Source organism: Lepidochelys kempii, chromosome 3, assembly GCF_965140265.1.
Source record: "Lepidochelys kempii isolate rLepKem1 chromosome 3, rLepKem1.hap2, whole genome shotgun sequence".
NCBI lineage: Eukaryota > Metazoa > Chordata > Testudines > Cheloniidae > Lepidochelys > Lepidochelys kempii.
This window is the reverse complement of record NC_133258.1, coordinates 1584512-1607849: the sequence shown is the minus strand read 5'-3', so window position 1 is coordinate 1607849 and position 23338 is coordinate 1584512. Positions and strand designations below refer to the sequence as shown.

The window sequence follows — 23338 nt, the reverse complement described above, 5'->3', positions numbered from 1 at the left end:
TGTTGACTCATATCCAGCTTCTCACACAAATGAAGGTCATTGAAGTCACACAAATGAGGGTCATTCTTGTCATTTGCCAGCTTGTGCAGATCAAGGAGTGACTGGTTCACATTCTTTTCCAGGTGCAAGGCACACTCCATTGCTGTCAACCCATTCTCCTATGTAACCCCTAGGTCCTTCTCTGCAGAACTGCTGCCTAGCCATTCGGTCCCTAGTCTGTAGTGGTGCATGGGATTCTTCCGTCCTAAGTGCAGGACTCTGCACTTGTCCTTGTTGAACCTCATCGGATTTCTTTTGGCCCAATCCTCCAATTTGTCTAGGGCCCTCTGTATCCTATCCCTACCCTCCAGCGTATCTACCTCTTCTCCCAGTTTAGTGTCATCTGCAAACTTGCTGAGGGTGCAATCCACACTATCCTCCAGATCATTTATGAAGATATTGAACAAAACCGGCCCCAGGACTGACCCTTGGGGCACTCCACTTGATACCGGCTGCCAACTAGACATGGAGCCATTGATCACTAGCCGTTGAGTCCGACAATCTAGCCAACTTTCTATCCACCTTATAGTCCATTGATCCAGTCCATACTTTTTTAGCTTGCTGGAAAGAATACTGTGGGAGACCATGTCAAAAGCTTTGCTAAAGTCAAGGAACAACACGTCCACTGCTTTCCCCTCATCCACAGAGCCAGTTATCTCGTCATAGAAGGCAATTAGATTAGTCAGGCATGACTTACCCTTGGTGAATCCATGCTGACTGTTCCTGATCACTTTAACAATCTAACGATTGCTCCCCTGGGTCCATTTTGTGGTTCTTTAAAGTTCAATCCCGGGTGCTAGACTGAGTCTCTGGCATTATTCAAGTCTTTAAAGCCAATAAAGATCTTCTCTAGTTCTTCACGTTAGCTAATGAGCCTCCTCGGGGTAATGATGTGGCTCGTTCCTCAAGGAGGTCTCCAGTCTGACCTGCCTGGATAAACCTGATGGGGGTGGTCTGTTCTGCCGACTATGGGGAGGCAGAAATGTATCCTTGGAAGGGGAGTTGGAGACAGAGAGACTCCGAGTAGTTCCTGCTCCAGTTTGATTCACAGTCTCTGCCCAAGTCCTGTTCACCTGGAACAGTGATGGCAACAGCTCCCACCAGGCTGCCCAAGGCAACGCCGTGTTCACACCAGTAGCTGGCTTCCTTCTCTGAGCTGTGTGCTCTGTCCTGCTCCTAGCACACTGCGCTGGTGCCCTGCCTGCACCCTGGGCAGCCCCTCAGACCTGAGGGAGACCATTGTTCTCAACAGGAAACACAGGCTCATTCCAATGGGCCCAAGGCGTTTACTCCCTTTTGGCCAGCTGCTCTGCAACACAAAGGAGCATCTCAGACAGGTTCAGTGCCCCACAGGAGCCAGCCTCTCTGCCAGTCCATGTCGAGACAGAGTGCTTACTGTCCCACTTAACCACTCTCCAGGTGCCCCAGCCTTGGGGGGCCTTTGTGCAGGGCCCTTCCCACGTAACACTTTCTATGGAGCGTTCCACCACTCCAGAGCTTGCTTTGCCATGCACATGCCATGCACTGCTGCTGGCAATGGTGTCTCTCTAGTTGTTTGGGCATCTTGGCTTTTGGGTCTGGAGCAAAGAGTCAAACTGACCACATCTCAGGGCAGTGTCTGAGCAGGAGCCTTAGGGGCAGTAAAGCTTTGTATGTCTTAACAAGGTGCATTGGTTTTTAAATTCAAGTACAGACCCCTGTGTGAACACTCCTCTATCAGGTTACAGTTGGTTTATATCATAGAATCATAGACTATCAGGGTTGGAAAGGACCTCAGGAGGTCATCTAGTCCAACCCCCTACTCAAAGCAGAACCAATCCCCAATTTTTGCCCCAGATCCCAAATGGCCCCCTGAAAAATTGAACTTGCAACCCTGGGTTTAGCAGGCCAGTGCTCAAACCACTGAGCTATCCCTCGCCCCCATCAATTTACCTTTATTTGGTAAGGATTGAACTAAGGCTCACTTGATATAGAAGACGTTGAAATTGGTTTAATTGTGTTCACCAAGGGGTTCGAACCAGTTTAATTAAATCAGTTTTAAAACACACTGTTAGTTAAACCAACATAATTTGTAATACAGACACAGCCTGAGAACGGAAGGGACAAGTAACTCCAGGCACAAGCTGACATGTGGGTACAGATAACCACCTGATACTGTCACATGGGTACCAGAAACAGGCATGGGTAGCCACATGGGCACACGCTGACACAAAGGTACAGGGAACTGTGCACTGTCTCAGGCTGACACACATGCACTAATAACATGCACACAAGCTAATGTTTAAACTCTCCCTCCATCAATAGAGTCTCACTTCTGGGGCACCAGTTTTGGGCAGTCAGGAGACTGTGCACACACGTGACTTGATACAATAATTCTTTAGTGACATAACAAACTATACAGGTGCTGTGAAAGTGTACAGCCACAGGTACTGTACCTGTCAGAGCCAGCCAGGGAGTCCCATGAACCCGTGTCCTCAGGCTCCCAACTTAAAGGAATTAGAACGCCTCAGTTAGCATTAGAGAAGGCTTTTCACTTGGGAAGAGCCTTTCAAATGAAACCACCAGCAGTCCTTAGGCATGGAAGAAACAAGCAGCTAGTCTCCCAGTGTCTCATGTGACTGAATAGGCCAATCCGAGATTTGCATGATCTTTGGCAGTTATTGCAAATGTCTGTATCTTGCCTGGGAGCTGCTTGCTTCCTACGAAGCAGAAGGAGGGGCAGGTGTTATTACCATTATAGACAGTATTGGCAAGGTCATTACTGGAATAGTGCCCAGTTCTGGTGTCCACATTTTAAAAAGGTTGTTGAAAACATGGAAAGGGTTCAGAAAAGAGCTGCAGAAGTTATTTGAGGTCTATTTGGCTTATCACAGGGAAGCTGAAGAGGTGACTTGACTACAGTCCATAAATATCTACACATGAAGATTTCTGATAGTGAGAACTCTCTAATTTAGCTGACAAAGGCAGAGTGAAATCCAATGGCTGAAAGAAAAGGAGTAATTGTGGCACCTTAGAGACGAACAAATTTATTTGAGCATAAGCTTTCGTCTGTATGGTAACACCCATTGTTTCATGTTCTCTGTGTATATAAAATCTCCCCACTGTATTTTCCACTGAATGCATCCGATGAAGTGAGCTGTAGCTCACAAAAGCTTATGCTCAAATAAATTTGTTAGTCTCTAAGGTGCCACAAGTCCTCCTTTTCTTTTTACGGATACAGACTAACACGGCTGCTGCTCTGAATCCAATGGCTGGAAACTTAAACTAGACAAAATTCAGACTGAATAAGGTGCAAATGTTTACCATTGAGGGTAATTAACCATTGGCACAATTTACTAGGGGTGTGAATGATTCTCCGTGCAGTCTTTAAATCAAGATTGTGTGTCTTTCTAAAAGATGCCCTAGGCTTGAGACAGGAATCACGTGGTGAAATTCTCTGGCCTGCATTATACAGGAGGGCAGACTAGACAATCATAACAGTCCTTTCTGGTATTAAAATGTGTGACTCTGTGACCATTCCCCAAATCCTCAGGTTGGCTTTGTGCATGGTGGGATGATTACTGGGGCTGGCTGTGCTTGAGTTTGCTTCCATGACACTTTGTACTTGCTGTTCTTGATCTGCTGGCATGTTGCTCTGTAGCCTGCCACCATCTCTGTCAAATCTCTCCCTGTTCCCCTGGGGCAGGGCAGGGGAGGGACAGAACAGCCATATAAATTCAGGACTTTATACTCCCCTGAATCCTCAGTGGATCCCCCATTGGCATGAGAGTCACAGAGATCAAGGGGAGGATACAGCTTTGTGCTAGAACTCACCTTTGTTTTTTTCTTCAGTGTCTGCACCATGCTCAAAACAAAAAGGAGGACTTGTGGCACCTTAGAGACTAACAAATTTATTGGAGCATAAGCTTTCGTGAGCTACAGCTCACTTCATCGGATGCCTTCAGTGGAAAATACAGTGGGGAGATTTTATGTACACAGAGAACATGAAACAATGGGTGTTACCATACAGACTGTAATGAGAGTGATCAGGAAAGGTGAGCTATTACCAGCAGGAGAGTGGGGGTGGGGTGGGAGGGGGAACCTTTTGTAGTGATAATCAAGGTGGGCCATTTCCAGCAGTTGACAAGAAAATGTGAGGAACAGTAGGGAGGGAAATAGTTTTACTTTGTGTAATGACACATCCAGTCCCAGTCTTTATTCAAGCCTAAGTTAATGGTGTCCAGTTTGCAAATTAATTCCAATTCAGCAGTCTCTCGTTGGAGTCTGTTTTTGAAGTTTTTTTGTTGAAGTATTGCCACGTTTAGGTCTGTAATCGAGTGACCAGAGAGACTGAATCTTCTCCAAGTGGTTTTTGAATGTGTTAATTCTGGACGTCTGATTTGTGTCCATTTATTCTTGTATGTAGAGACTGTCCAGTTTGGCCAGTGTACATGGCAGAGGGGCATTGCTGGCCCGTGATGGCATAGATCACATTGATAGATGTGCAGGTGAACGAGCCTCTGATAGTGTGGCTGATGTGATTACAGTGATGTGATTATAGTGATGTGGACACTATGATGGTGTCCACTGAATAGGTATGTGGATACAGTTGGCAACAGGCTTTGTTGCAAGGATAGGTTCCTGGGTTAGTGTGTTTGTTGTGTGGTGTGTGGTTGCTGGTAAGTATTTGCTTCAGGTTGGGGGGCTGTCTGTAAGCGAGGATTGGCCTGTCCCCCAAGATCTGTGAGAGTGATGGGTCGTCCTTCAGGATAGGTTGTAGATCCTTGATGATGCGTTGGAGAGGTTTTAGTTGGGGGCTGAAGGTGACGGCTAGTGGTGTTCTGTTATTTTCTTTGTTGGGCCTGTCCTGTAGTAGGTAACTTCTGGGTACTCTCCTGTACCATGCTCAGCATCTGCTCCCATTTGGGCCACTGCTACCTCTGCCCTTTGTCTCTGTTCCTTCCCATTCCCTTCTCTTTTCCGCTGCTATCTAGCGAGTACTGATATGGCCCCGTCACTGGGGTATCTGAGAACCTCACAGCCTGTAAGGACTTTGACCTTGCAGCCCCACCAGGAGTCAGGGCAACTGGAGAACTGAGACACAGAGTTACTGAGTGACTTGCCAAGGTCACATAGAAAGTCTTTGGAGGAGCAAGGGATTGTACATGGTTCTCCTAAGTGCCAGGACAGTGCTCTAACCACTAGACCACCCTTCCTCTCGTCTCTCTGTCTCTGCAGGTCTCCTCTGTTCTTCCCTCTACATTTCCTTCTCTGCAGCACCTCACAGTTCCCATTCCCCGAGGGCTGCACTCCTATCCACTTCCCTGTTACATCCGCTAAAATGATCAATGGTGGAGCAGTTAATGTTGACACTCAAGTGTCTTCCTTTGGAGCCGATGTCCTCATGAGAGCAAGAGCAGATAGGGGAGTTCCACCTGTTTCAGGCTGCCTGCAGACTCAGGCAGATACCGTGCTAGTTCACATTTGGAAGGTTATCTCTGCAGCCACAAGGGATAGAAACTGGTTTTTAAATGAAAGCTGAGATTCTCTTCAAGCTGGGAGTGTGATGCAGGCCACATAAATACACCATGCAGGCTGGATTCGACCCACAGGCCATATGTTTGAAACCCCTGCCTAGGTGAACATCTCTGAGATCTGGCTTTTTCTGTCCATCTACACCACTAAAACTCTCATCCAGGCCCTTTTTATCTCCTACCTCACAACTGTAGCCAACTTCCCTGTAGTTTTCCTGATATCCACTTCACCCCACTCCTCATAATCATTCAGAATGCTGCCACAGAGATCATGAGAACGGCCACACTGGGTCAGACCAATGGTCCATCTAGCCCGGAGTCCTGTCTTCCGAGAATGGCCAGTGCCAGGTGCCCCAGAGGGAATGAACAGAACAGGGAATCATCAAGTGATCCATCCCCTGTCGACTACTCCCAGCTTTCAGCAAACAGAGGCTAGGGATACTTCAGAGCATGGTTTTGCATCTCTGCCCATCCTGGCTAATAGCCATTGATGGACCTATCCACAATGAAGTTATCTAGCTCTTTTTTGAATGCTGTTATAGTCTTGGCCTTCATATCATCCTCTGGCAAAGAGTTCCACAGGTTACTTGTATGCTGTGTGAAGAAATACTTCATTGTGTTTGTTTTAAACCTGCTGCCTAGTAATTTCATTTGGTGACCCCTAGTTCTTGTGTTATGAGAACTTCCTTATTTACTTTCTCCACACTAGTTATGATTTTATAGACCTCTATCATATCCCCCCTTAGTCATCTCTTTTCCAAGCTGAAAAGTCCCAGTCTTATTAATCTCTCCTCATATGGAAGCTGTTCCATACGCCTAATCATTTTTGTTGCCTTTTTCTGTACATTTTCCAATTCCAGTATATCTTTTTTGAGATGGGGCGACCACATCTGCACACAGTATTCAAGCTGTGGGCGTACCATGGATTTATACTGAGGCAATATGATATTTCCTGTCGTCTTATCTATCCCTTTCCTAATGATTCCCAACATTCTGTTCACTTTTTTGACTGCCGCTGCACATTGAGTGGATGTTTTCAGAGAACTATCCACAATCACTTGCCCCATAACCTCAGCTGTGCAGAACACAATGCCATCCACAGCCTCAGAAACAACTCTGACATCATAATCAAAAAGGCTGACAAAGGAGGTGCTGTTGTCATCATGAATAGGTCGGAATATGAACAAGAGGCTGCTAGGCAGCTCTCCAACACCACTTTCTACAAGCCATTACCCTCTGATCCCACTGAGAGTTACCAAAAGAAACTAGGTTTCAGAGTAGCAGCTGTGTTAGTCTGTATTTGCAAAAAGAAAAGGAGTACTTGTGGCACCTTAGAGACTAACCAATTTATTGGAGCATAAGCTTTCGTGAGCTACAGCTCACTTCATTGGATGCATCCGATGAAGCGAGCTGTAGCTCACGAAAGCTTATGCTCCAATAAATTTGTTAGTCTCTAAGGTGCCACAAGTACTCCTTTTCTTTTTGCAAAAGAAACTATACCATCTGCTCAAGAAACTCCCTGAAAAAGCACAAGACACATATCCGCACAGACACACCCCTAGAACCCCGACAAGGGGTATTCTGTCTGCTACCCAAGATCCATAAACCTGGAAATCCTGGATGCCCCATCATCTCAGACATTGGCACCCTGACAGCAGGATTGTCTGGCTATGTGGACTCCCTCATCAGGCCCTATGCTACCATCACTCCCAGCTATCTTCGAGACACCACTGACTTCCTGAGGAAACTACAATCCATAGGTGATCTTCCTGAAAACACCATCCTGGCCACTATGGATGTAGAAGCCCTTCACACCAACATTCCACACAAAGATGGACTACAAGCCATCAGGAACAGTATCCCTGATAATGTCACGGCAAATCTGGTGGCTGAACTTTGTGACTTTGTCCTCACCCATAACTATTTCACATTTGGGGGACAATGTATACCTTCAGATCAGCGGCACTGCTATGGGTACCCGCATGGCCCCACAGTATGCCAACATTTTTATGGCTGACTTAGAACAACGCTTCCTCAGCTCTCATCCCCTAATGCCCCTACTCTACTTGCGCTACATTGATGACATCTTCATCATCTGGACCCATGGAAAAGAAGCACTTGAGGAATTCCACCATGATTTCAACAACTTCCATCCCACCATCAACCTCAGCCTGGACCAGTCCACACAAGAGATCCACTTCCTGGACACTACGGTGCTAATAAGCGATTGTCACATAAACACCACCCTATACTGGAAACCTACTGACCACTATTCCTACCTACATACCTCCAGCTTTCATCCAGACCACACCACACGATCCATTGTCTACAGCCAAGCTCTACGATACAACCGCATTTGCTCCAAACCTTCAGACAGAGACAAACACCTACAAGATCTCTGTCAAGCATTCTTACAACTACAATACCCACCTGCTGAAGTGAAGAAACAAATTGACAGAGCCAGAAGAGTACCCAGAAGTTACCTACTACAGGACAGGCCCAACAAAGAAAATAACAGAACGCCACTAGCCCTCACTTTCAGCCCCCAACTAAAACCTCTCCAGCACATCATCAAGGATCTACAACCTATCCTGAAGGACGACCCATCACTCTCACAAATCTTGGGAGACAGGCCAGTCCTTGCTTACAGGCAACCCCCCAACCTGAAGCAAATACTCACCAGCAATCACACACCACACAACAAAAACACTAACCCAGGAACCTATCCTTGCAACAAAGCCCGTTGCCAACTGTGTCTACAGATCTATTCAGGGGACACCATCATAGGGCCTAATCACATCAGCCACACCATCAGAGGCTCGTTCACCTGCACATCTACCAATGTGATCTATGCCATCATGGGCCAGCAATGCCCCTCTGCCATGTACATTGGCCAAACCAGACAGTCTCTACATAAAAGAATAAATGGACACAAATCATACATCAAGAATTATAACATTCAAAAACCACTTGGAGAACACTTCAATCTCTTTGGTCACTCTATTACAGACCTAAAAGTGGCAATTCTTCAACAAAAAAACTTCAAAAACAGACTCCAACGAGAGACTGCTGAATTGGAATTAATTTGCAAACTGGACACCATTAACTTAGGCTTGAATAAAGACTGGGAGTGGATGGGTCATTACACAAAGTAAAACTATTTCCCCATGTTTATTCCCCCCCGCACTGTTCCTCACATTTTCTTGACAACTGCTGGAAATGGCCCACCTTGATTATCACTACAAAAGGTTCCCCCTCCCACCCCACCTCCATTCTCCTGCTGGTAATAGCTCACCTTTCCTGATCACTCTTGTTACAGTCTGTATGGTAACACCCATTGTTTCATGTTCTCTGTGTATATAAAATCTCCCCACTGTATTTTCCCACTGAAGGCATCCGATGAAGTGAGCTGTAGCTCACGAAAGCTTATGCTCAAATAAATTTGCTAGTCTCTAAGGTGCTACAAGCACTCCTGTTCTTTTTACGGATACAGACTAACACAGCTGCTACTCTGAAACCTTTCTTGAGTGGTAACAGTTAATTTAGACCCCATCATTTCATATGTAGAGTTGGGATGATGTTTTCCAATGTGCATTACTTGCATTTATCAACACTGAATTTCATCTGCCATTTTGTTGCCCAGTCACCCAGTTTTGTGAGATTCTTTTGTTGCTCTTCGCCGTCTGCCTGGGACTTAACTACAGTAACGCCTCACTTCATGTCCTCCTGGTTAACGTTTCACTATTAGGTTGCTGACCAGTTAGAGAACATACTCCTTTAAAGTCCTGCAGTGTTCCCTTATAACGTTGTTTGGCTCCCTCCGCTCTGCCTGCGCGGTGCTCCTGCCGGGGACCGGGTCAGGATACGGGGGCTTGCCCTACTTCGCCCACCAGGCGTTCCAGCCGGGAAGTGGGCAACCCCCGCACCCTGACCCTGCTCCTCGGTTGGAATGCTGGGCAGAGTAGGGCAAGCCCCTGCGCCCGCATCCCCAGCAGGAGCACCCGATGGGCTGAATGGGGCAAGCCGCCACCCCCCCACACCCTGCTCCCCAGCAGGAGCCCCGGGTGGGTGGAATGGGGCAAGCCCCCGCGGCCTCACCAGGCTCCCCAGCAGGAGCCCTGGGCGGCCGGAATGAGGCAAGCCCCTGGGCCCCTGCCCGCTCCCCGGCAGGAGCCCTGGGTGGGCAGAACAGGGCAAGCCCCCATGCCCTGACCCCGCGACACCCCTGCCTCAGCCAAGAATCACAATCATCATTGGTGAGTACAGTATTAAATTGTTCGTTTAAAATTCTTTAAAATGTATGCTGTATATGTATATAATGTCTTCGGCGAAAAAAAATTCCCTGGAACCTAACCCCCGCCCTCCTCCCCATTTACATTAATTCTTATGGGGAAATTGGATTTGATTAACATCCTTTCGCCTAAACTTGAATTTTTCAAGAACATAACTAGGACGTTAAGTGAGGAGTTACTGTATCTTGGGTAATTTTGTATCATCTGCAAATTTTGCCATCTCACTGGTTACCCCTTTTTCCAGATCATTTCTGAATATGTTGAATAGGACCAGTTCCAGTATGGACCCCTGGGGGACACCACTATTTACCGCTCTCCATTCTGAAAATGGACCATTTATTTCTAACTTTTGTTTCCCATTTTTTAACCAATTACTGATCCATGAGAAGACCTTCCCTCTTATCCCATGACTCCTTACTTTGCTTAAGAGCCTTTGGTGAAGGACCTTGTCAAAGGCTTTCTGAAAATCTAAGTACACTATATCCACTGGTCTGTCCACATACTTGTTGACCCCCCTCAAAGAATTCTAGTAGATTGCTGAGACATGATTTCCCTTTACAAAAACCATGTTGACTCTTCCCCAACATAACATGTTCATCTCTGTGTCTGATAATTCTGTTCTTTACTGTAGTTTCAACCAATGTGCCCAGCACTGAAGTGAGGCTTACTGGCCTGTAATTGCTGGGGTCACCTCTGGAGCCTCTTTTAAAAATTGGTGTCACATTAGCTATCCTCTGGTCATTGGGTACAGAAGCTGATTTAAATGAGAGGTTACAGACTAGTTAGTAGTCCTGCAATTTCACATTTGAGTTCCTTCAGAACTCTTGGGTGATGCCACCTGGTCCTGGTGACTTATTACTATTTAGTTTATCAGTTCGTTCCAAAACCTCCTCTAATGACACCTCATCTTCCTAGCCTCTTACTTTCACCACGTCACTTTCCATTTTGGGTCCCCGCACTGGCTTCCCCTCCTCCATGGCATCAAATGCAACCCTCCACAATTATGCTTCAACCTGCATAGTTCTTGTCACCCATTCCCTCTCCCCCAACCTGCTCCACCAACGATGCCCACCTCCATTATCTATTTGTCAGCCTCACCCATGGGTGCTTCTGACTGGGGCCTCTGGGTGCTAATGAGATGTAACAAGGAAAATAACATGGGTTGCCCAGAGTTTCCCTCCTCCCTTTTTCAGGTGGGGAAATCACTTCCTGGCACTCCCTCGTGTTTCAGACATTGCAACGCAGTATCTGGCTCTGATATATTTACTCTGGGGCTGGAGGTGTCATTTCTAGCTCTTGGAGGCATACCTGCGCTAGCTCTGACTGAGGTAGAGCACGAACAGTGGAGGGTAGCCACGATGCCTTGAGAGGCCAGACGGGCTGGGGTCTGGGACAGGATTGTACGTGGACTGGCTAGCCGGTGCGGCCACTCGCACTGTCACAGCATCTGTTGTTAGCGTTAGCATGCTAACTCCATCCGGGTATGTCTGCCCAAGCTGGAAATTACCCCTCCAGCTCCACGGCAACCATCCCCTCTAGTTGCACAATCGCTCCGGTCTGGGGTGGGACTGTGCTTTGTGTCTCCTAGTTTCCGCCTCCAGTTTGTGGTCACGGTCCAGCTGCTCTGCAACACATGCATCTGTCGTAGCTTTACGCGTGGTCCTGTACTGAGGTAACTGTGAGTGACGGGGATCAGTCGAGTGGATCACGTTCTCATTTAGACTCCTTTTTGGATCCTCTCGCTGTGCAGCAGAGGGAGTGCTTGCTGCTTTGGTTGAGGTGGCACCAGGGTCTGAGTGCTCCTTCCTGATTGGCAGGGGGAACGGGCCTGGTTCTTCTCCACAGCCAGACTTGCCAGGGTTCCCGTGCACCCGGCGTATTTGTTTGAGACTGAACAGTTGGGTTTTGTCCCATTGGTGTAATTGGCTGTTAAAGTGGATCCCGAGGCTTAGATCCCAGACAGCTGCATGGGTTGGGTTGTGCTGTCAGAGGCTGTGTCTAGCTAGTGGTTTCACTGTGGCACAGTTTACTTTAACCCTCTGGCTTTGCGGGGGCAGAAATGTATCCTTGGAAGGAGTTGGAGACAGAGACTCCGGGTAGTTCCTGCTCCAGTTTGATTCACAGTCTCTGCCCAAGTCCTGTTCACCTGGAACAGTGATGGCAACAGCTCCCACCAGGCTGCCCAAGGCAACGCCGTGTTCACACCAGTAGCTGGCTTCCTTCTCTGAGCTGTGTGCTCTGTCCTGCTCCTAGCACACTGCGCTGGTGCCCTGCCTGCACCCTGGGCAGCCGCTCAGCCCAAAATGATCCATCAGCTTCCTTCATAGAATCATAGAATACCAGGGTTGGAAGGGACCCCAGGAGGTCATCTCTTCCAACCACCTGATAAAAGCAGGACCAATCCCCAACTAAATCATCCCAGCCAGGGCTTTGTCAAGCCTGACCTTAAAAACTTCTAAGGAAGGAGATTCCACCACCTCCCTAGGCAACGCATTCCAGTGTTTCACCACTATCCTAGTGAAAAAGTTTTTCCTAATATCCAACCTAAACCTCCCCCACTGCAACTTGAGACCATTACTCCTTGTCCTGTCATCAGCTACCTCTGAGAACAGTCTAGATCCATCCTCTTTGGAACCCCCTTTCAGGTGGCTGAAAGCAGCTATCAAATCCCCCCTCATTCTTCTCTTCTGCAGACTAAACAATCCCAGTTCCCTCAGCCTCTCCTCATAAGTCATGTGTTCCAGTCCCCTAATCATTTTTGTTGCCCTCCACTGGACGTTTTCCAATTTTTCCACGTCCTTCTTGTAGTGTGGGGCCCAAAACTGGACACAGTACTCCAGTTGAGGCCTCACCAATGTCGAATAGAGGGGAACGATCACGTCCCTCGATCTGCTGGCAATGCCCCTACTTCTACATCCCAAAATGCCATTGGCCTTCTTGGCAACAGTGGCACACTGTTGACTCATATCCAGCTTCTCACACAAATGAGGGTCATTCTTGTCATTTCCCAGCTTGTGCAGATCAAGGAGTGACTGGTTCACATTCTTTTCCCGGTGCAAGGCACACTCCATTGCTGTCAACCCATTCTCCTATGCAACCCCTAGGTCCTTCTCTGCAGAACTGCTGCCTAGCCATTCAGTCCCTAGTCTGTAGCAGTGCATGGGATTCTTCCATCCTAAGTGCAGGACTCTGCACTTGTCCTTGTTGAACCTCATCAGATTTCTTTTGGCCCAATCCTCTAATTTGTCTAGGGCCCTCTGTATCCTATCCCTACCCTCCAACGTATCTACCTCTTCTCCCAGTTTAGTGTCATCTGCAAACTTGCTGAGGGTGCAATCCACACCATCCTCCAGTTAATTAATGAAGATATTGAACGAAACCGGCCCCAGGACTGACCCTTGGGGCACTCCACTTGATACCGGCTGCCAACTAGACATGGAGCCATTCATCACTACCCGTTGAGCCTGACAATCTAGCCAACTTTCTATCCACCTTATAGTCCATTCATCCAGCCCATACTTCTTTAACTTGCTGGCAAGTATACTGTGGGAGACTGTGTCAAAAGCTTTGCTAAAGTCAAGGAACAACACGTCCACTGCTTGTCCCCCATCCACAGAGCCAGTTATCTCGTCATAGAAGGCAATTAGATTAGTCAGGCATGACTTGCCCTTGGTGAATCCATGCTGACTGTTCCTGATCACTTTCCTCTCCTCTAAGTGCTTCAGAATTGATTCCTTGAGGACCTGCTCCATGATTTTTCCAGGGACTGACGTGAGGCTGACTGGCCTGTAGTTCCCAGGATCCTCCTTCTTCCCTTTTTTAAAGATGGGCACTACATTAGCCTTTTTCCGGTCGTCCGAGACTTCCCCCGATTGCCATGAGTTTTCAAAGATAATGGCCAATGGCTCTGCAATCACAGCCGCCAACTCCTTTAGCACTCTCGGATGCAGCGCATCCGGCCCCATGGACTTGTGCTCATCCAGCTTTTCTAAATAGTCCCGAACCACTTCTTTCTCCACAGAGGGCTGGTCACCTCCTCCCCATGCTGTGCTGCCCAGTGCAGCAGTCTGGGAGCTGACCTTGTTCGTGAAGACAGAGGCAAAAAAAAGCACTGAGTACATTAGCTTTTTCCACATCCTCTGTCACTAGGTTGCCTCCCTCATTCAGTAAGGGGCCCACACTTTCCTTGACCTTCTTCTTGTTGCTAACATACCTGAAGAAACCCTTCTTGTTACTCTTAACATCTCTTGCTAGCTGCAACTCCAGGTGCGATTTGGTCTTCCTGATTTCACTCCTACATGCCCGAGCAATATTTTTATACTCTTCCCTGGTCATTTGTCCAATCTTCCACTTCTTGTAAGCTTTTTTTGTGTGTTTAAGATCAGCTAGGATTTCACTGTTAAGCCAAGCTGGTCGCCTGCCATATTTACTATTCTTTCTACACATCGGGATGGTTTGTCCCTGTAACCTCAATAAGGATTCTTTAAAATACAGCCAGCTCTGCTGGACTCCTTTCCCCCTCATGTTATTCTCCCAAGGGATCCTGCTGATCAGTTCCCTGAGGGAGTCAGTCTGCTTTTCTGAAGTCCAGGGTCCGTATTCTGCTGCTCTCCTTTCTTCCGTGTGTCAGGATCCTGAACTCGACCATCTCATGGTCACTGCTTCCCAGGTTCCCATCCACTTTTGCTTCCCCTACTAATTCTTCGCGATGTATGAGCAGCAGGTCAAGAAGAGCTCTGCCCCTAGTTGGTTCCTTCAGCACTTGCACCAGGAAATTGTCCCCTACACTTTCCAAAAACTTCCTGGATTGTCTGTGCACCGCTGTATTGCTCTCCCAGCAGATATCAGGGTGATTGAAGTCTCCCATAAGAAACAGAGCCTGCGATCTAGTAGCTTCCGTTAGTTGCCAAAAGAAAGCCTCGTCCACCTCATCCCCCTGGTCTGGGGGTCTATAGCAGACTCCCACCACTACATCACCCTTGTTGCTCACGCTTCTAAACTTAATCCAGAGACACTCAGGTTTTTCTGCAGTTTCATACCGGAGCTCTGAGCAGTCATACTGCTCCCTTACATACAGTGCAACTCCCCCACCTTTTCTGCCCTGTCTGTCCTTCCTGAACAGTTTATATCCATCCATGACAGTACTCCAGTCATGGGAGTTATCCCACCAAGTCTCTGTTATTCCAGTCACATCATAATTCCTTGACTGTGCCAGGACTTCCAGTTCTTCCTGCTTGTTTCCCAGGCTTCTTGCATTTCACTGACCTTTGAGCTCTGACTCCTGTTCCCTGCACTCTTTGACTGTGTATGCAAGAGAGAAATGGACAGTTGTACAAAGAGATCTGTCCCCTTGTGGAAAGCTCAGCTCTGCACACTAACGTCCTGGAACGAGTGTACAAAGGACTTTAACTGGTCAAAGCAGACTAGGCTTAGCAGCACTAAGAATTGGCTCAGAACAGTCACAGTCTGAACCGGAGCAGTGCCGGTGTGTAAGTACACAAGCTGCACTGGTTCAACTAGTCTTCCTCTTCCTATCCCAGAGTATAGCGGTGCCCTTTGAAAATCTCCCAGAATCCTTCTGGGGGCTGTGCTGGGACTGTACCCATTGGTCATTGCAACTGAAACGGTTGAGAACTCTGTCTCTGGAGTGGATGCTGGGCACAAGCGTGTGGGTTCTTACAGTGGTTTTCTGTGACTAGTGGCTCAGTCTTCTACTATAGGCACTGTTGGGTGCATTGTGGTGTCCCGACTCTCACCTGTTGACCTCTCAGCTCACAGGCACACAGCTGCACCACTGCGCCAGGATTGTTCTCAACACTAACACAGGTGCATTGCCAGCGGCTCTGTGCATTTGCCCCCTTTTGTCCAGCTGCTCTGCAACACAAAGATTCAGTGTCCTGCAGGAGCCAGCTTCTCTGCCAGTCCGCATCCAAACAAAAGAGAGGGCTTACCCCACACTGTCCCCTTAACCACTGCCCCCGTGCAGCAGGTGTAACCAGCCTTGGGGGCCTTTGGGCAAGGCCCTCTCCATTTAACCTTTTCCATGGAGTTTCACCAATCCATAGTCTGCATTTCATGGCTAGCTTTGCAGTGGCCGGAGTGCTCTCCTGTTGAGGATGCTGCAGACAAGCTTGCAGCTGCTGACACAGGTGCCTCTCGGATATGTGGCTGCAGAGCATCTTGGTTTGAGTTTGGAGCAGAGTGTCCATTTGCCCACATCTCAGGGAAGCGTCTGAGCTGGAGCTTTAGGGTAAAATAACAGTTGAAAGGCTTCCTGGAGGTGGTAAAGTTCCGGGCTGTTTCAGCATCACATTTACTGTAGTATCAGAGCCACATGATTACCTGACTGAACTGCATACACATGCAAACACACAGCAACCGCTAACGCACCATGCAACCGCACAGCAATCGCTAACGCACCATGCAACCGCACAGCAACCGGTAACGCACCATGCAACACGCACAGCAACCGGTAACGCACCATGCAACCGCACAGCAACCGCTAACGCACCATGCAACCGCACAGCAACCGGTAACGCACCATGCAACCGCACAGCAACCGGTAACGCACCATGCAACCGCACAGCAACCGGTAACGCACCATGCAACCGCACAGCAACCGCTAACGCAGCATGCAACCGCACAGCAACCGCTAACGCAGCATGCAACACGCACAGCAACCGCTAACGCAGCATGCAACCGCACAGCAACCGCTAACGCAGCATGCAACCGCACAGCAACCGGTAACATATACATAGGTATCGTAGGAACAGTACGGCTGTGGAACAGACACCTAGGGAGGTTGTAGAAGTTCCTTCCCTGGAGGTTTTCAAAAGGAGGCTGGAGCCGTCTGCCTGGGATGGTTTAGACACATCAAATCCTGTGTCTTGGCTTGGGGCTTAGGCTTGATGACCCTTGCGGTCCCTTCTAACCCTCTGGTTCTCTGACACCAGCACGGGTAGCACATGTTGACACAGAAGTGACGGGGTGCAAGCATAGGCGTATGTTCTCATGCCAGCACGTTCACCCCCTTTCCCTCTCCCACTGGTCTCTTTTGGGCTGGGAGGGGTGAGAGCAAACGTGCACATGGGTACGTACACACACACACACACAGAGGAGGTAGCCTGCTTTACATTTGATTGCATCTGAGACACTGGTGAAGAAACAGGCTACCTGGTGCTGCTGGCCAGACAGGAGAGACCAGGGCGAGCCATGCTCAGCTGTGTCCTCTGTTCTGACTGTACCGTGGCAATTGAACACAGTCCCGTTACGTAGCGTAGACCAGCTTTCACGCCCCAGTAAAGCTGTAACATTTCTCTAGCATCTTCCCTAGGAGGATCTGGACCCCTTAACAGCCCCTCCTGTGAGGTGTGCTTGGTGAGTACCGTCTGCATTTGAGATGGGAAACCCGAGCCATAGTGTGGTTCAGAGACTTGCCCCCGTGGTCACGCCGGGAGTCAGGGGAAGAGCTGAGAACAGAACCCAGCAGGTCTGACCTCCAGTCCCATCCTGTAGCACTTGCAGGCCCTTGTCTCCCACCAGCCAGTGCTTTTGGTAGTCTCCAGCGATGCAGCAAGCTGCAGCTCACGAAAGCTTATGCTCAAATGAATTTGTTAGTTGCTAAGGTGCCAGAAGTCCTCCTTTTCTTTTTGCGGATACAGACTAAGGCGGCTGCTACTCTGAATCCTGCAGCCCTGCTGTGTCGCTACTCGCGTGTGTGTCCTTTGTGAGCTGTTGTCTTATCGTTGTTTGCAGGAGGGGTAGTTACTGGCTGAGAAGCGGTTCCCCTTACCTGCCCGTGACCCCTGTAATATTTCATGGGAGAGGTCCGTCTATCTGACGGCAGAAGAACTGGCCCAACTCCATGGGCTGGCCTGTCCTGGGGGAACTTCCTCCCTACTTCTCCGGGGCTGTAACGTCCAGACTAGCTGGAGCCGCAGCGTGGAGCAAGCGCCAGGCAGCCCGGCTGGAAGCGACCCTGCGCCTCTCTGCCTCGCCCTGGTCTCACTTTCTCCTCCTCGCTGCTCCCGAGGTGGATTCTCGGCCGCTCTCTGGCTCTGCTCCGGCCTTAGCTCTCCCTCGCCGGCCAACACGTCCCGAGCCCAGCCTCCCCGCAGTGCAGACGGGCCCGGCCACGCCGGCTCGCCGCCCCTCGCCCCGCGGCTGCGGCCGGGCTCGGCGGCCGGGGCGCGGGGCCGGGGCGCGGGGGCCGGCTCTCCGGGGCGGCCGGAGGGGCCTGGCTCCCCGCCAGCGTGTGCAAGACCCCCCCTCCCCCCGCCCCTCGCAGCCAACCAGTCAATCCATCGGGGATCATGTGACCCGGAGTTCCCAGACAAAGACCCGGTGCAGCGTGGCCCCCCGGTAGCCCCCAGCCCCAGGCAGCCGCACGGGCCCGGCGGCCCCGCACGCACCTGCCCGGCCGCGCACCTGGCCGCACGGGTAGGTCCCCCCGCAGCGCGGCGTGCAGCGGGCGGGGGCCGGGCGCTCTGCCCGCCGCGCTGGCTGGGGCAGCGGCTGCGTCCCGCGGGGCTCCGGGCAGGGCAGGGCGGCTGCGCTGGCCCCCGGCCAGGCCCGCCGGAAAGTTGGCCCTGCGCAGGGCAGAGCGGGCAGAGCGAGCGCGGCCGGCGATGGGCAGGCGGCGGGGGGCGCACGGGGGCCGCGTCCCGGGGCGGGGAGGCCCGAGCGCCGGGCGGGGACCCCGGGGCGGGTCAGCCGGAGGGGGAGCTGTGGGAGGCAAATCCCCGGGGGGCCGTGCTGCGGGGGGGGAACGGGCGGCAGATCCCCGGCGGGGAGGGTAAATTCCGGGGGGCTGCGCCTCGGGGAAGGGAGAGAACCCCGTGGGGGCGCGGTGCCTCCGGGGAGCGTGGAGAGAGAATCCCCGGGCAGTGGGGGAGTGGGCTGTCGTGAGGGGCATCCCCTTGGTGGGGTGAGGAGCTGCGTGTTCCCGGGGGCGGGGGAATATCCCCTGGGGAGGAGGGAGTGTGTGTGTGTGCTTTCTGGGGGGTGCAGATCCCCTTGGGGGGGTGCACGTGTTCCTCGGGGGAAGGGGGAGGAGTGCATGTCCTCAGAGAAATGAAGAGTCAGAGATTCCAAGGCCAGAAGGGACCATTGTGATCCTCTGATCTGCATAGCGCAGGCCAGAGACCGGCCCCACAATAATTCCTCCAGCCGCTTCTAGAAAAACATTGTCATGATTTAAAAATGTGTCCGTGATGGAGAATCCACCACCTAGCCCTTGGGAAATGGTTAATGACTCGTCCTGTTAATAATTTACACCTTATTTCCAGTCTGAATTTGTTTAGCTTCAACTTCTAGCGGTTGGATGGTGTTAGACTTTTCTCTGCTAGATTGCAGAGCTCATGGTCAAATATTCGTTCCCGTATAGGTACTTATAGATTGTGGTAAAGTCACCTCTTAACCTTTTCTTTGTTAAACTCAATAGATTGAGCTCCTTGAGTTGATCACTAGGAGGCAGGTTTTCTAACCCTTTAAGCCAGTGGTTCTCAAACTTTAGCACCCTGAGGATGCTCACTTTTATTTAAATGTTTTGTGGACTCCCAGACCAGAATCTAATTTTCCCCAGGAGTGCTCAACCCCCACTCAGCCCCAGGCCCTGCTGCCACTGCACCCCTTCCTCCCCCTCCCTCCCAGCGCCTCCTGCAAGCCACTGAACAGCTCTTCCACAGTGCACAGGAGGCGCTGGGAGGGAGATCAGCAGCCCCAGACATGACTTGCAGACCCTCTGGAGCCAGACATGACTTATGGACTCTCTGGAGTACCCTCCAGGACTCCAGTTTGAGAACCGCTGCTTTAAGCAATCTCATGGCTCGCCAATTTATCAGCATCTTTCTTGAATTGTGGGCACCAGAACTGGACACAGGCTTCCAGCAGTGGTCGCACCAGTGCCAAATGCAGAGGTCAAATAACCTCTCTACTTCTACTTGAGATTCCTCTTTTTATGACTCCAAAGATCACATTTGCTCTTTGGCAACAGCATCATGGCAAGAGCTCCCCTCGGAATCTTTTTTTACTCTCACTGATTCCTAAGATAAGAGTCCCCATCCTGCAGGCTCGGCCATCCATTTTTATATGGGGATGTAGACGTTTCCATGTAGCCATATTAAAAGACATTGTTTGCTTGCAACCAGCTTACCATGTGGTCCAGAATGTTCTGCATCAGTGACCTAGCTTCTTCATAATTTCCTACTCCCCCAGTTTTTGTGTCCTCTGTAAGCTTTATTATGTTTACTTCCAGGCCATCGATAAAAATGTTAAATAATATAAGGCCAGAAATCCCTTCCTCTGGGACCCCCATAGAAACACACCCAACTGATGATGGTTCCCCATTTACAGTTACATTTTGAGGCGTATCAGTTAGCCAGCTTTGCTCCATTGAATGTGTGCCATGTTAATTTTATATCATTTTAGTTTTTTAATCAAAATGTCCTACAGTACCAAGTTAAGAAATCTGTCTATTACATCAACATTAACTTTATCCACCAAACTTGTAATCTCATCAAAAAGATATCAAGTTAGTTTAATGTAAATCCATGTTGATTGGCATTAATCATGTTATCCTCCTTTAATTCTTTATTAGTCAAGTCCCCGCATCAGATACTCCATTTTCTTACCCAGAACCAATGTTAGGCTGACAAGCCTATAATTATCCAGATGCCCCATTTACCCTTTTAAAATATTGGCACATCACTAGACTGGAACATCCCTAGTTCTCTAAGACTTATTAAAAATCAACAATGGTTCAGCAATTTCCTTAGTCAGTTCCTTCAAAACTCTTGGATGCAAGTTATCTTGACTTGCTGGCTTAAAAATGTCTAAGTTTTTAGTAGCTGCTGTTTAACATCCTCCGGGGTAGCAGTGGAACACGTGTTGTCATCATGGTATGATGAGACTGCTTCATCTGGTTTTCCAGATGCAGAACAGGAATATTTCTGGAACGCTTGTGCCTTTTTTGTATTATTATTGATAATTAAGGCTGCGAGTTTGTCATGGATTCTGTGACTTCTGCAGCAGTTGGTGCGCCTGGCTCGGGGCAGCTCAGGCAGCCCCTGCGCCAGGTGTACCGGACGCTACTGAGGCAGTCTCGGGCCACCGCGCCCCCAGCAGCAGAGTTTGGGTGTGGGGTTGGGGCTCGGGATGGGGTGAGGCGGGCTTTGGGTGACACATACCTGGGGGGCACCCTGGAAGCGGTGACATCCCCCTCGTTCAGCTGCTACGCAGAGGTGTGGCTTTACAGCTCCCATTGGCTGGGAACCACGACCAATGGGATCTGCGGGGGCGGAGCCTTCAGGCGAGCAAGGAGTTGTGGGGAGCCCCCAGTAAGCGCCACCCAGAGCACAACTCATCCTGCCCTGTGGCCCACCCCCCTCCCACACCCAAACTCTTCTGCTGCTGCGAGGGGGAGGTGCCAAGGCAGGTAGGGAGCCTGCCGGCCCCACCAACCCTCTCTTCCCCCGTGCCAGTGGGGGTCCTGGGCCACCCATCGCCGCCCGCGCCCCCCTACAGCACCAGCGGGGGTTCCAGGCCAAGCACCGCTGCCTGCCCCCCCAACAGCATCAGCGGCAGTCCCAGCCCGTGTGCCACCGCCCTCCCCCGGCACCCATGGGGCCCCGGGAAATCCCTCCCCTCCCCCCAAGTTTTAGTCACAGGTATCTTTAGTAAAAGTCAGGGACCGGTCACGGGCCGTGAATTTTTGTGTACTGCCCATGACCTGTCCCTGACTTTAAATGAAAATACCCATGAGTAAACCGTGGCCTTATTGAGACTTCTACCACTTCAGCCTGGTGATGGACCAATGCCGTTGTCAGCATCCCGTTTTTATAGCGGCCTTCACTTCCCCTGTAAACACGTACTTCCCCCCATAGCCCCCAGGGACCCCCCCACACCTACCTCATGCTGGCCCCCCGGGATCGTATTTCCTTTAGTTCAGTGACACTCAGACTGAGGCTTCGAGTCGCCAGTGGCTCTGTAATGTGTCTCCGGCGGCTCTTCGCAGTACACGAACCATGTGTGTCTGAATTATTAACCAGTCAGGAGGCTTTTACTATGTTACTAATCAATTGTAGCTGATACAATAATACTTGGTCAGTCATTTTGCTGGGAGATTAATATGCACACGCGTGTGCACACGCAGATATTTCCCGTCTTACTATTTAAATATGAATATATAGATATATAGTAAACGAAGCAATGAATTCACACTCCTGTGGCTCTTTTGGGTACTGTTCATCGCTAATTTGGCTCCTGAACCACTGAGTGTCACTGCTTTCATTCTTGGCCACCCCTGTCTGCAGTCCTGCCTTGTGCTTGCTGAGGGATTCATTTAAACAATTAGTTCAGATTCCTAGGAAGTGCATTGGCTGCCTACACTGGGGAGGGAGCTGATGGAGAGCAGCCAGATCTGTGGGGAGGGAGACTGATGGGTACGTAAGGAGGTGGGGAGGAAGGATGGAGAATGGTTGGGTCTGACTGACAGGTGGAGGGGCTGATGGATAAAAGTCAGGTCTTACTGACAGGCATGTGCAGAGGGGCAGGGCTTGTTGGAGAATGACTGGGTCTGACTGACAAGTATATCAGGGAGCCTGATAGAGAACAGCTGGGTCTGACCGATGGATGGCTGGGCCTAATAGAGGATGGCTGGGTCTGACTGACTGACGGGTGCGAGCGGGGGAGCCTGATGGAGAATTGCCGGGTGTGGGCAGGAGGGGCAGCAGGAGAGTCTGAAGGAGAACGGCTGGGTGTGGGCAGGAAGGGCAGCTGGAGAACCTAAAGGAGAATAGTGGTGTGTTGGCGGAAGGGGCAGCGGGAGCATCTGAAGGAGAATGGGAGGGAAGGAGAGCGGGAGAGCCTGAAGGAGAATGGGCAGGAAGAGCAGCTGGAGAGCCTGAAGGAAAATGGCAGTGTGTTGGCAGGAAGGGTAGCTGGAGAGCCTGAAGGAGAACAGCCAGGTGTGGGCGGGAAGGAGAGTGGGAGAGCCTGAAGGAGAATGGGCAGGAAGAGCATCTGGATAGCCTGAAGGAGAACGGCCGGGTGTGGGCGGGAAGGAGAGCGGGAGAGCCTGAAGGAGAATGGCGGCGTATTGACGGGAAGGACAGCTGAAGAGCCTGAAGGAGAATGGCCGGGTGTGGGTTGGAAGGGCAGCTGAAGAGTCTGAAGGAGAATGGCGGCTTGTTGGCGGGAGGGGTAGCTGGAGTGCTAACTACCCAACCCCCTTGGTAGCAAACCCAGAGGGACCAGGGGGAGTGGGGCTTGGAGGAACTCCAGGAGGTACGGCTGGTAGTGCCAAGGTGTTGGGCACTCAGTGTTCATAAGTCATTGGTGCTGCCCTGCTCCTCGGGGGCACTGGCCATGGGTCTGCAGCTCTGTCCCCTTCTGGCCAATGTTGTTTTCCTGTCCGGTGCCGGAGGCTGCTGGGGGCGGGCGAGGAAAGGAATGCCCTGCTCCCTCTGTGTGGAGGGAGGCGCTCTGTGACCTGGG

At 50.4% G+C, this 23338-nt stretch overlaps 1 protein-coding gene across 5 annotated transcripts in view; it reads left to right on the top strand.

Moving 5' to 3' along the window:
* Positions 1 to 23338, top strand: part of DNMT3A (DNA methyltransferase 3 alpha) — a 268092-nt gene that overhangs the window by 167937 nt on the left and 76817 nt on the right. The window lies entirely within an intron of this gene.